Genomic DNA, 13869 nt, shown 5'->3' with positions numbered 1-13869 from the left:
TTTGAAAAGAAAGGAATACAGTTACAGCCCCATAATCACCAAGGCTGGTCAGTTATACAGACGAATAATGACAAAGCAGTACACAGCTCATCAGCCGACAACCCGAGGGTCGGCAGCGTATAAACTCGATATTCTCCGGAGCTCATGGCGGTCAGGGATAAATAAAAGGTTTCATATTTTACTATACATATACAACAAAAAGAAAACACAAAAAAGAATTTGAGGCAAAACCAAACAATATAAGGACTGTTACAAGCGATAGGGGGGGGGAGTCAAATGAGCGGCAAGCATATAGAAATCATGGGGAAGAGGGGTGGGGATCGAGAGTGAGCAATACAGTACTCATAACAGAAAGGCAAAATACTGAAACGTACAGTCAAGGAGAACGTGGAACATCAGGGGGCTCAACAAAGGGAGGGTCACATATCTCTCCACGGTACGAATTCCACTGACCCCATATCCTTCCCCACTTCTTGGGTCTACCACGGGAGATGTACACAATTTTTTCCTGAAACATGCACCAGTCCATGTTCTCTTCCCAGGACGAGACCAGTGGTGCCCTTTGAGATCCCCACAATTGAGCGATATCTCTTTTCGCTATCATGTTGCCCAGCGTGACCCATTGAGTCTGAGCAACCGTACAGTCATTCGGTTCCCAGATATTCAGCAAACAGCGTCTGGCTTCGGGGAGCAGCCCAACACCAGTGACCTCACTCATCACCGCATGCACTCGATTCCAGAAAATCACTACCTCCGGGCATTCCCATATAATGTGGAGAAAAGTAGCAAGCATACCACAACCACGCCGACATGACCCATCCTCAGAATAACCCATATGCACCAACCGTGGACCCGTGGCATAGATACGATGCAGAATCTTCAGCTGCACCAGTCGGAGACGCGCCGGGATCGTGACTTCTTCAGGGGAGGATATTGCAGCCTGCCAGTCCTCGTCGTCTATCTCCAGACCATCACCAGACCACGTATCCCTTAGCTGTATAAGAAGGTCCGAACGGGCATTAATACGTTTTTTATATACAAGGGATATAGTGCTGTCAGGGACATGCCCATCCAGCACCCTATCCTCCAGAGGAGAATACTCAGGGATCGTAGTGCCGGCAGGGAAGACCGAGTCAAGAGCGTGGCGGACCTGAAGATATCGGAAATACTCCCTATCACTCAGCTTATACTCCTGTTTCAGCTCGTCAAACGATTTGATTCTGTCAGTGGCCCAAAGATCACCCACTTTGCTGACACCAATAAGGTCCCATCTATCGAAACCCTTCGAGGACCACAGGCCACCCAGTCTCTCAGCTGCATACAGGGGAGTTGCTTTAGTCAGTTTATTCGTCCAGCCCGTGGCCGATGTTGCACTATCCCACACCCGCACTGCCACCGCAGTGGGGCCCGTAAGATTCCTCCTGGCGGTCCTGGAATAGAGCGCTCTATTATAATCGCCCCCCGGCAATTGCCACCTGTCCATCTCATAAGCGGGATTCGGAACGGGACCATACATGGCATGATTTATAGCACTCAACTGAGACACCCAATAATAGCGTTTGACGTCAGGCAAAGCTATACCGCCATCATACCAGGGCAAAGTCAGTTTCGCCAATGCTATGCGAGGCCGTCCTCCCCAAATCAACTTTCTCTGGAGGCACTCGATTTCACAAAAATAGCCGTCCGGAACCAGATCAAGCGTGTTTTGGATGGCGTAGAGGAACCGGGGAAGAGACATCATTTTAAACAAGGCCGCTCGTCCCAAAGGGGACAGAGGCAGTCTACACCACGCCGCCACATCCGACCGAAGTCGGGCAAGCGGAGGAAGTAAATTCCGCTCATAGCGTACTTTGGGGTCCATCGAAACGTAAATCCCCAAGTAATTGAAGCCAACTGCAGACACAGGTATAGGGCAAACGCGGGGCAATGAAGGCTGTCCACCTGTAAGTGGGTAAATACAGGATTTAGCCCAGTTGATGACCAGACCAGAGTTCTTTCCAAAAGAATTCAGGACGTCAAACAGAACACCCAATGACTTACGGAGAGAAGTAAGGTACAACAGTATGTCGTCGGCATAGAGCGACACCCGATCCTCTAAGGCACGGGACCACCGTATGCCCTGGAGCGAGGGCTCCCAACGGAGCCTTGCGGCAAGGGGTTCAAGAGCAAGTGCGAAAAGGAGAGGCGACAGAGGGCATGCCTGCCTCGTGCCTCGCCCAAGGACAAAAGGATCCGAGGCCCTCCCGTTGACCACCACCTGAGCCAGAGGTTGCTCATACAAAAGTCTAACCCAGCCGACAAACTTGGGGCCAAAGCCAAACTTGGCAAGGGCGGCCCACAGATAAGGCCATTCCACCGTGTCCAAGGCCATCGAGGCGTCAAGGGAGACCAAGATGGCCGGCTCCTCAAGAGACCCCGCCCTTGCCAGGACACCATGAAGACGTCTAAGATTGAGTGCGGTATTGCGGTGGGGGATAAACCCAGACTGATCAGGGTGTACCAAGTCACCGATCACTTAAGCAAAGTATATGGTGGTAGTGTTCCTCTAACAGAGAAAATGTCCGCACATCAAGTAAATACAATTCCTGAAGCGTGTGATGTCAAATATATAAATATGTTTTATACGAAGGTGCACTGTATATCCTGTTATACACCCACCACCAGGGGTGTTGAACTAGCAAAAATTGCTAATATTAATTATCTAAGAAGGAACAGGTTAATCAGGCACTCTCCAAATATCCCGTATTTCAAACGTAGGTCATTATATTTAACAAATTCTGAGAGCAATAGTCCACATTAATCTTTAAATAATGATGTCAAAGTTATTTCAAAGTAAAATGTTCATTTTCAAAGAGCAAGACACAAAAGTACAGATCCAAAACAGGATGTTGTTCTCCAAATTCTTTATTTCATACACGTTAAAAATTGTTCCAGCTCACACCGCCGACACGTGTTTCGTCTCAACATGAGACTTTTTCAAGGCTAAAGGTGATTTTGAGGGGATGTTATTAACCCAAGTCCGGTATGAAATTGTCAGATTGCAATGCAATCTAGATGTGTGCAAATAGAAATAAGTCCAAATTAGAATAATCAAGTAAGAAGCAATATTTCGAATCCTGGTCACACAAACCGAAATATTTCAGGAATAGAATATGCGGTTCAATATCGTATCAGACGTTCAAGGATTGTTCTTAGTAAATAAAGAAGTGTTGCCACGTGAAGGTTGAATTCATTAATATAGAAAATTGTAGAGGACCATGATAAGTCACTCATTAATAGCGTCGTTAGTGCGAAAACCTCCACTGCTACCAGTAGCAGTGGAGGTTTTCGCACGAACGACGCTATTACGTGGCAACACTTCTTTATTTACATTTAACGTGTATGAAATAAAGAATTTGGAGAACAACATCCTGTTTTGGATCTGTACTTTTGTGTCTTGCTCTTTGAAAATGAACATTTTACTTTGAAATAACTTTGACATCATTATTTAAAGATTAATGTGGACTATTGCTCTCAGAATTTGTTAAATATAATGACCTACGTTTGAAATACGGGATATTTGGAGAGTGCCTGATTAACCTGTTCCTTCTTAGACAAGTCACCGATCACCGTAACCAGCCGGCTCGCCAAGATCTTAGCAAGGATCTTGGGTTACACATTCAAAAGCGAAATCGGCCGATATGACGAACAGTGGTCACGAGGTTTGCCATCCTTGTGAATAGCCACAATGGACGCTAGTCTCTGATCCCGTGGAAGAATCCCGAGATCTCGCGATGCCAAAAGCGCTCGACGAAGATATGGTGCCATTTTGTCTGGGCTCAGCTTATACAGCTCAACCGGTATACCGTTCAGGCCCGAAGCCTTACCCGAACGAAGCGCACGGATAGCAAGCGCTACTTCATCGGTGGAAAAATCCGCCTCCATAAGCTCCTGGTCAGAGTCCGACAGTCTAGGCAGTGCTATATCGCGGAGCAACAGGTGTGAGTCCTCCTCCGGTCTGTCCGAGACCGGCGCATAGACCTTCTGAAAGTGCTGGCAAAGACCTCCACTATCTCGACCGGGTCCACCACTCGCACACCATCCACTCTCTCAATAACAGGCACCACCCGATTCAATCTTTCCCGTTTATCAAGCCAAGCAATCAATTTCCCCGCCTTGTCACCCACATCATACAGACGCCCCTGCTGCTCACGACTCATTGCCATAGCCGCATCAGTCACCAGAGCTCTGTATTCAGACTGTTTAAGTGCCAAGGAGTGCAAGCCATCAGGCGTAGTTCCAGACTCCATCCGCTCCTCCAATTCAGTAATATCGTTTTCCAGTCGCACCACTTCCATAGTTCTGCGCCTCCTCTCGCTAGCAATCAAAGAGAGAGTCTGACCACGGATGACAGTTTTATAAGCCTCCCACAATGAAACAGGGGAGGATACCGACCCCCTCATTCTCAGCAAAGTAGTAATCCATGTGTTTAACCACCTCCGCACCAATGTAGGGGTTACGAAGATGCCACGGATTAATCGGAGCAACCCGACCCCCGGACTCTAGCCGCACGTCAAGAGTTAGCCGGAGTGGTCTGAGATCCCCCTAGCCAAATGCCTAATTTCCCTTACAGAGACCATCTGCACCGCTGGTAAAAGGATATAATCGAGCCTCGAGAGACTACCATGAGCTCCCGAGTGAAAGGTGTATTGGAGCTGACCAGGGTGAAGTTGCCTCCAACAATCAGCTAATCCCAACGTGTCTAGAAAATTCCCCAACCACAACTGTGACGTGGGGAGGGTCCTACGAGGGCTACGATCCTCCTCTCCACTGACGACCGAATTAAAATCGCCACCCACTATCAACAAGCCATCGGGGAGCCCGAGGACCACCCCGCCCAAATCAGAAAACGTGGTGGACTGTAGACCAGGGGGAACATACACAGACAAAATGGAGATCGTCTTCCCCTCCCATCGACCCACAATAGCGGCATAGCGACCCCTATCGTCCAGCACCCTGTCATCCACTTCGAGGGGGACGGAATTTCTAACCAGGATGCCTGCCCCCCTCGATCCAGTAGAGAATCCAGAGTGTGCCACCAAACGGTAGCCTCGTCTATTCAGCTCGTGGCACGTATTACCCACAAAATGTGTTTCCTGTAGCAAAACGATATCCGGGGATCGACGCTTCAAATATTGCAACACTATACCGCGTTTAATCCTATCCCCTAGACCATTAACGTTCCAGCTCAGCACTCTCAGCCCCTTACCCCCATCCCAGAAATGAAAAAACAGTCCCCCCCACCACGAAACAGGCACAAAGGATAGAATACCAACCAAACCCTCAACACACAACCCCCCACCCTGCACCCCTGCGGTAGACCAAAGAGCCACCCCAACTTGCAGTGTGCCTGTCGCCCCATTAAACTAACCTACAAGAAGAGAGAGAAAGAAGTCCCCTGAGGAGGAAGAGTCCCGAATCCCCCCACCCCAGGGTATTCACAACGTACAAACATTGCTCTCACAGAGCCACTGCAAAGCGTCCAGAAATTGACTCGTCGGCACAGACTCACTACTCCTGTTGTTCCAAGCCGCCCTCAGCTCCCCTCGAATTCTCCGGGCTGGTGTGTTGCGTTGGTAAATTGTCCAGCCAGTCACTGGCCACCTCGGGTCGATCGAAAAAGAACGCACGTTCATTATGTTAAATTCTCAGGCGGGCCGGAAAAAGCATGGCGTGTTTAAGTCCCATGTCCCTGAGACGTCTTTTCACTCCCGTAAAGCCCATACGTTGCTTCTGTACCGCCTGCGTAAAGTCCGGATAGAAGCTAATCGACACATTTTCAAACTTGGTAGGGCCATTAACACGGGAGGCCTGCAGGATAGCGTCTCTGTCCCGGAAATTAAAAATCCTGGCTATTATGGGCCTCGGAACGGCACCAAGCTTGGGCTTCCCACCCGGTATCCTGTGGGTACGCTTGACAGCAAAAAGATTACTGAGGCCCTTCGGTGCCAAGTGGTTCCGGATAAGGTCTTCCACCAAAAGGTCCGTAGGCACACCTGTAGAATCCTCGGGGACACCTACGATGCGAACGTTGTTGCGCCTGGCCCGGCTCTCGAAATCGTCCAGTCTACGGGCGAACGAGTCTCTCGCCATTCGGAGATTACGGACCTCGGTCTGGAGATCCGAGACATCCGTAGTCAGGCTTGCTGTCTTGATGTCCAGGGACTTGACCCGCTCATTGGTTTTCCCCAAATCCGTCCTGATGAGATTGACCTCAATCGCCACCGTGTCCAACTTGGTAGCCAGTGTTTCGTACTGTTGGCCCATCGCGGTCTGGATACTGGCAATGGCGCCCATGACATCCTTTAATGTCGGCTCGTCAGTCGCATGCGTATCGTCGCCAGCCTCCCCAAGGGCCTTGTTCGCTCCTCCTGGGGATCCCTTCGGGCGAGTAAAGCGATCTATAGTCTGAGCTTGAGTAGCCCCTCCACGATTCGGGCCTCTGGTGTTACGCCTCTCAGAGTCCGCTCTGCCCGTCATGATAGGCGACGAGCTCCGACAGGACCTCAGGGATCTGGCCGAAATATTGCCCTCTATGGCAAACCTATAAAGTCAAAAGGGCGAAGATCGACGGCCAAAGTAGAATTGACAACCAGACCAGGTGGCGTCAACAATAACCAAAATCGAAACCGAAAGTACCACAGGGGCAGCGGATGTTTCTCTCCAGCCGTTGTTATTCGATTGCCACCTGGGTACCTCGGGAACTCAAACCGCCCGGTTGGCCGACGCTATAGGCCTCAGATTACGGGGTGCAGCAAGTCCCGTTCCCGGCGGCCAAATCAAGTTGCAGAAAGAGTTTTTAGTATCAGCAGGGCATCAGCAAGAAATACCCGTCGTCCAAATCATGATTTACTTCAGGATAGATGAGGGTGGCGGAAGGGGTCTCGGGAAACCCTGTGCTCACGCGTCCATCTTGGATCCGCGCGTAGCTTCTCCTCCGAACTGGACGTTTTTTTTATTTATTTATTTACAAATTTTGCAACGATAAACGCTTTATGTTTTCTTTTTGGAAGCTCACAGTTGCTGCCAAATAGAATATATAAAAATCAATTTGGTCTTACCAGGTAGAAAATAAATGAAAGTATGTAGCCTTGGGAGCAAGATAACATAATAAGCTCTTTTTCCATTGTGCAGCAGTAAAATCTATACAACTGCTCTTGTACAGACACTTTGTTGCCCGCCTTTTTGTGTTCTGTGCTGTAATCAGGTTGGTTCTGGGAGAGATCCCGATGACTTAGAAGTTACACTGAGAGATTCAGGCAACTTACTGATTCCGGATATTAACAGCAGGTTCTCTGTTTATTTTTCAGTCCATTCTCATACAGGTCCTTGCCGGGGAAGCAAATTCTGCTAGACTCCTCAAATGTCACCACCTTGGTAGAAAAGTATCATCTGAAATTCAGCTGGTAGTTTGATTTTAGACAGCGAAAAACAACTACACACTGCTTGGAAGCATAATGTTACCCAATAAGAATCAGTTCTTGACATGTAGAGCTGTAGATTCACATACTTTGCATACTCCTGCCATCTAGTGTTGGGTCTGGATGTTTGCAAGTTGCTTTTGTCTTCAAAGAAGTCTTTCCAGTTACGAGGTACAGTGGCTCCTCCTTTCGGTGATAGCGCGCATGGTCATCGACTCCATTGATAGATTGTTTTTCAAGTGTAGAGTAGAGATGTCCATGTGTATGTATGTAAACTGAGACAATGCAACAACTACAGGAGACCGGGGAGGCGGGTGGGTGCATGTTAATCTACAGCCACACATAACAAATACAGATTCCTACTAGGTAAGCAACATTATCCGTTCAAGACATGTGAGCTGTAGATCATATGCTTTGCTTAGACTATACAGAAGTATGCTCCCAAAGCGGTGGCTAACCTGTAGTTTTTGTAGTTGTTTGAAACCGTGTTTAAAGTACTGCTTGGCCTACATTAGCTGGTTGCCTTGCTAACACATCTACACAGTATTGTTTAGTAAATGTGCGTGGTGTAGACCATGTAGCTGCTTTACATATGTCAGCTAGAGGAATGTTGCCCAGAAAGGCCATAGTAGCCCCTATCTTGCGTGTAGGGTGGCCCCTAGGGAGTATGGATAAAGTTCTTTTGGATTTACCTTAGCATATTGGAATGCATTTAACAATCCATCTTGAAAAGCCCGATTTAGAGATAGGGTTGCCTTTGTGAGGGGGCGCAAACGCAACAAATAACTGTTTGGTTTTGCGAAAATCTTTGGTCCTTTCCATGTAATAAAGTGACGCCCTTCGAACCTTGAGCTTGTGGAGAGCTCTTTCTGCCACTGAATCAGGTTAATATGAAAAGCAGAAACCGATGAATTGAAATTGGAGTTGAAAAAAAGGTTCTTCCAGGGTTAAAGCCTGTAGCTCACCAACTCTCCTCGATCAAGTGATAACAATAAGGAAAGCAACTTTCCATGAGAGTAAATGTAGAGGACATTTATGTAAGGGTTTAAAGGGTGGACCCATAAGTCTTGCAAGAACAATGTTAAGATTCCACACTGGTGCAGATGGTATCACTCTTTTCAAACATTCCATAAAAGCTTTGATTACTGGAATTTTGAAAAGAGATATAGTTGTCTGTTTTGCAAATAGGCAGCCACTTGCTGCAAGGTGTAAACGAATAGATGTGCACGCTAACCCTGTTTGCTGTAAGTGCAACAGGTAAGACAATGCTCCGTATAAAAGCGGCTAGAGAATTGATCTTGTTGTTATTACAGTAGATACATCTTTTCCATTTTGCTGCATAACAAGCCCTGCTAGTAGGCCTTCTTGCTTCTTTTAAAACAGTCATACATTGTGGTAGTAGATTTAAATACCCAAACTCTATGACTTCAGGAGCCAAATCGCTAGATTGAGCTCCCTGGGATTTGGATGTCTGCTTTCTCCATGGTTCTGAACGAGGAGACTGGAGGTGAGATGTCGTTTTTGATGTGGAACCACTGACAGTTCTAACAGGGTGGTGTACCAAGGGTGACAAGCCCATGTGGGGGCTACTAGAATCAGTGTAAGGGATGTTTGTCTGAGCTTCCGAACTAGCAATGGAAGTAGTGGGAGAGGGCGGAAAAGCGTAGGCAAATATGCCTGACCAATTCATTCAAAGGGCAATGCCTTTGGATAGAGGGTGTGGTAACCTGGATGTGAAATTTGGGCATTTTGCATTGTCTACTGTGGCGAACAGCTCTATTTGTGGAAATCCCCAGTGTTTAAAGTATGGAAGGAGAACTTGGGGATGAAGTTCCCACTTGTAAACTTGCTGCCTATGACTGCCGAAGAGGTCAGCAATCATATTGTTTACTCCTGCAAAGTGTTCTGCTAGGAGATCGATGTTGTGATGAAATACCCAGTTCCAAATGTTTTGTGAGAGGCGTGACAGTTGAAGAGAGTGTGTCCCTCCTTGTTTTTGTATGTAGTACCATGCTGTCATGTTGTGTGTGCGGGCTAAGACCGCTTTGCCTATAAGGTGAGTCTGAAAAGCTTCGAGGGATAGAAACACTGCTAGAAGTTCTAGGTCGTTGATATGGAGACTTTTGTGATTGTCGCTTCACAGACCCTGGATTCTGTAATGTTGGAGATGGACACCCCAATCGGTCAGAGATACGTCTGCTGTTTGTAGGATAGGGTCTATGGAAGGGCTGCCCTTTTGATAAGTTTTGTGAGTTCCACCACTGCAGACAGCGATGGGTGTGGCTGCTTACCAACACTAGATTGGTTCATTGACCTTGTGAGTGATTCCACTGACTTGCTAGACATTCTTGTAGAGGACACGTGTGAAGCTTTGCAAAAGGTACAATTGCGATGCAAGATGCCATCATTCCCAGCAGTTGCATGACACCTATGGCTGCTAATGCTTGACTGGGCAGAAACTTTAGTACTAAAGATTGAATCTTGTGAATTCTGGCTGTATTGGGAGAGGCTAAAGCTTTTAGAGTGTTGATAGTAGCTCCTAGATAAGACTGCATCTGTGCTGGACAAAGGTAAGACTTTTGTGCATTGATGGTGAAGCCCAATTGATGAAGTAGGTGTAGTGTTGTCGGAGTGTGTTGCAGACAGGTTTTGCAAGTGCTGGCTTTGATGAGCCCGTCGTCCTGGTAGGGGAAGACATGAATACATTGCCTTCTGAGATAAGCAGCTACTACTGCTAGATATTCGGTAAATACTCTGGGAGCAGTGGTGACTCCAAACGGAAGTACTTTGAACTGGTAATGCCGGCCTGCCATCACAAATCTGAGGTTTTTGCGATGAGTTGGATGAATTAGAAAGTGAAAATATGAGTCTTTTAAGTCTAGAGTAGACATAAAATCGTCTTGATATAAAAGAGGAAGTACCAGTTGAAGTGTCACCATGTGAATGTGCTCTGACAGTATGTATTGGTTCAACTCTCTCAGATCTAGACTAGGTATTAGTAAGCCGTCCATTTTGGGGATCATAAAGTAAAGAGAATAGACCCCTGACCCTTGGTACTGAAGCGGAACTGGTTCTATGGCTCCTTTCAGTAAGAGAGACTGCACCTCTTCTTCGAACATTAGCAGATGGACTGGTGACAGTTTGTGAAAAAGAGGTGAGTTTGGTGGTAAGCTCCAGGGAAGAACCATGTTGGATAATTCCAAGCACCCATTTGTCGGTTGTTTTAGATTCCCAAATGGGGAGAAAGTGTTGAAGTTTCTTCCGACAGGTGTGGAATAATCGGAGGGAAGCGTGGGGAAGTCACTGTTTATTGGGGGAAGGGGAGTTACAGGGTGTGGTGTTTTTACCTCTAACTTTGGAACTGTTTCCCTTATAACTGCCTCTGAAAAATCCTCTTGGAGAAGAGGATTGGTTTTTAGCCTCGTAAGAGGAAGTGTTTTGATCTGAGGTTGTTGACTTGGACCCTCCCCGGAAAAAGGAACGGCAAAAGCAACCTCTGAAAGAGACTGAAGTGCTCCCACAGACTTGGCAACTTTAGTGTCGTTTTTAGGTCTCGCTGAGCCAGCGCATGCGCTGCTCTGCGAGAAATTTAGTGAGTGGCTTTTGAAAGTGCTACCACAGGCTTTTCCTGGCCTCAAGCTTGCGTGCACACGCGCAGCCGCATTGTGGGTTTCTGTCAAGGCTCATTAGGCCGTGCGTGCCTCTCTCTTGCTTGCGCTTCAATTCCCTCCCCCTCACCTACCACAGATCGCGTCACTCTGCTGGTCTCCACTCCCCCCATGCCCCCCACCTCTCTATATTGCATGATCTCAACATCGAAGTCCACAAAACCAGTTCTATCCCATACAGTTACCTCCCAATGTGTTTTTAGGTCAAGCCCACAGACCTAATGTGGACAGTACCAATATGTACAGTGTGTTGAAACTGGGGCGCCGTAGTATTATGGGTCTTATATCGTCCACAAAAAGAATCGGCCAAAAACAAGTTGAGACCGGTGGGTTGGCTTTGCTCGTTTTATGTAGCTCTTCTGCCTGGAGCTGTGGTAGCAGACGTTGTCATGGCCCAGATCAGTGGCAGTGGGCAGCTGACTGTCCTGCGAAGTATGCTGTGGCTGTAGGTATCAAAGGTCACGGAGAGGCAGCATGAACCGCTAGACTGTCACCTGCCTTGGCTTCTCAAGTGGTCCTGTCTGTGCGTTAATATAACCATTTTCATACCATCTTGCGAAACCTACCTACCATTCTTAGTCCGCCTTGTTCCTTGAAGCTGGCCGTTTAGAGAGCGATATGTCTTGTTTTTTGTAGTTTGCAGTCCTGCTGACTAGAAAAGGAAAATGCTACTTACCAGTATGCATCTGTTCTTGGCATGTAGAGCTACAGAGTTACACACTGTGCATAGATGGCCACCTAGTGTTGGGCCCGGATGTTTGCAGTTTGTTTTGTTGTAGAAAAGTCTTTGGAAGTCATGAGATAGGCGACTCCTCCTTTGGATGATACTGCGCATGGGCATTGGCTCCATCCCCAGATTGTTTTTTTCCGCCACCGGGCTTGGATGTCTTTCCAGCGCTCCGTGTTGGAACCGATGGGGCAGTCTCGGGCAGTCTAGGAAGTAAAATTTATGTCCAAGGCATATGAGCTGCAGATTACACACTGTGCATAGATGGCCAACTAGTGTTGGGCCCGGATGTTTGCAGTTTGTTTTGTCGTAGAAAAGTCTTTAGAAGTCACATGATAGGTGACTCCTCCTTTGGATGATACTGCGCACGGGCATCGACTCCATCCCCAGATTGTTTTTTTCCGGCACCGGGCTCGGATGCGTTTCCAGCTCTCCGTGTTGGAACTGATTTCCTTCGGCGCGCAATCCTCACCAACTTACAGGAAATAAGTTTCAAATGCTTTTCCACTCGACGCTATTCTTCAACATCGAATACTTCGATTCCGGTCGGCGTCGACGGCCTTCGGGCCTAGCTAGGCCTCAACTCCAGTCATGGAAAGGATGCGATTTAAAAAGTGCCCTCAATGTGGGTCGAAGTTTCCCCACACCGACCTTCATGAAGTGTGTAACCTGTGCCTCTCCCCGGAGCACGAGGGAAGTGATGGAGCTGTACAAGAGATAGTGATGTCCATGTGATTTGTATCTAATTAAGATAATACTGGAACAGATAAAGGTTGCCGGGGAGGCGGGTGGGCGTGTGTAACTCTGCAGCTCTACATGCCAAGAACAGATGCATACTGGTAAGTAGCATTTTCCGTTCGAGGCATATGAGCTGCAGATTACACACTGTGCATAGATTACATAGCAGTTCCCACACCTAGCGGCGACCACCAGTATCTGTTGCAGTTGTTTGAAACAGAGTTTTTGGTACAGCCTAGCCCACAGTGGCTAGTTCTTTAGTTTGCACATCTACACAGTAATGCTTTGTGAATGTGTGGGGTGCAGACCACGTAGCTGCTTTGCATATATCATCTAGGGGAATGTTCCCTAAGAAATCCATTGAAGCCCCTATCTTCCTTGTAGAATGAGCTTTTGGAGGGATTGTTAATGTACATTTGGCTTTTTGATAACCTATTTGTATGCATTTAACAATCCACCTAGCGATCCCTGATTTTGATATGGGATTGCCTTTATGTGGCGGTGAGAAAGACACAAAGTTGTTTTGTTTTACGAAAAGCTTGTGTCTTTTCAATGCAGTAAAGTAATGCTCTCTTGACATCTAAAGTGTGTAGAGCTCTTTCTGCGACTGTTTGAGGCTGCGAGAAAAATATGGGCAGCTCAACAGATTGATTTAGATGGAATGGTGAAATGAGTTTAGGAAGGAATTTTGGATTAGTACGAAGAACCACTTTTGCATTTGGAGAAAGGGTTCTTGAATGGTAGATGCTTGTAGTTCACTAACCCTTCTGAGAGAAGTAATTGCTACTAGGAAATCTACTTTCCAGGTTAGGAATTGTAATTCACATTTGTGTAATGGTTCAAAGGGAGGTCACATTAACCTTGTGAAGACCACATTTAAATTCCACACTGGTGTAGGTGGTGTTCTGGGAGGAATTATTCCTTTGAGTCCTTCCATGAAAGCTTTAATAGCTGGTACTCTAAAAAGAGATAGATGTTGCCTATTTTGTAAGTATGCCGCAATGGCCGCGAGGTGTAGCCTGATAGATGTATAGGCTAAGTTACACTTTTGAAGGTTTAATTTGGTTGTTTTGGCAGTATATGACAAACCGTTTCCACTTAGCAGCATAACATGCTCTAGTAGTGGGGAGTCTAGCTTCTTTGATAACGTTCATACATTGAGGGGGAAGTTTGAGGTAACCAAACTATGACCTCATGAGCCGGATCGCTAGGTTGAGCTAAGCTGGGTCGGGGTGTCTGATCTCTCCATAGTTCTGAGTTAATAGGTGTGGAGATA

At 47.1% G+C, this 13869-nt stretch overlaps 1 protein-coding gene across 2 annotated transcripts in view; it reads right to left on the bottom strand.

The window, feature by feature from the left end:
- The window catches only part of LOC144770907 (uncharacterized), a 191184-nt gene that overhangs the window by 13829 nt on the left and 163486 nt on the right, over positions 1-13869 (bottom strand). The window lies entirely within an intron of this gene.

This window comes from Lissotriton helveticus, chromosome 7 (assembly GCF_964261635.1).
Source record: "Lissotriton helveticus chromosome 7, aLisHel1.1, whole genome shotgun sequence".
NCBI classification, from domain to species: Eukaryota; Metazoa; Chordata; class Amphibia; order Caudata; family Salamandridae; genus Lissotriton; species Lissotriton helveticus.
This window is presented reverse-complemented; position numbering and strand designations above follow the sequence as displayed.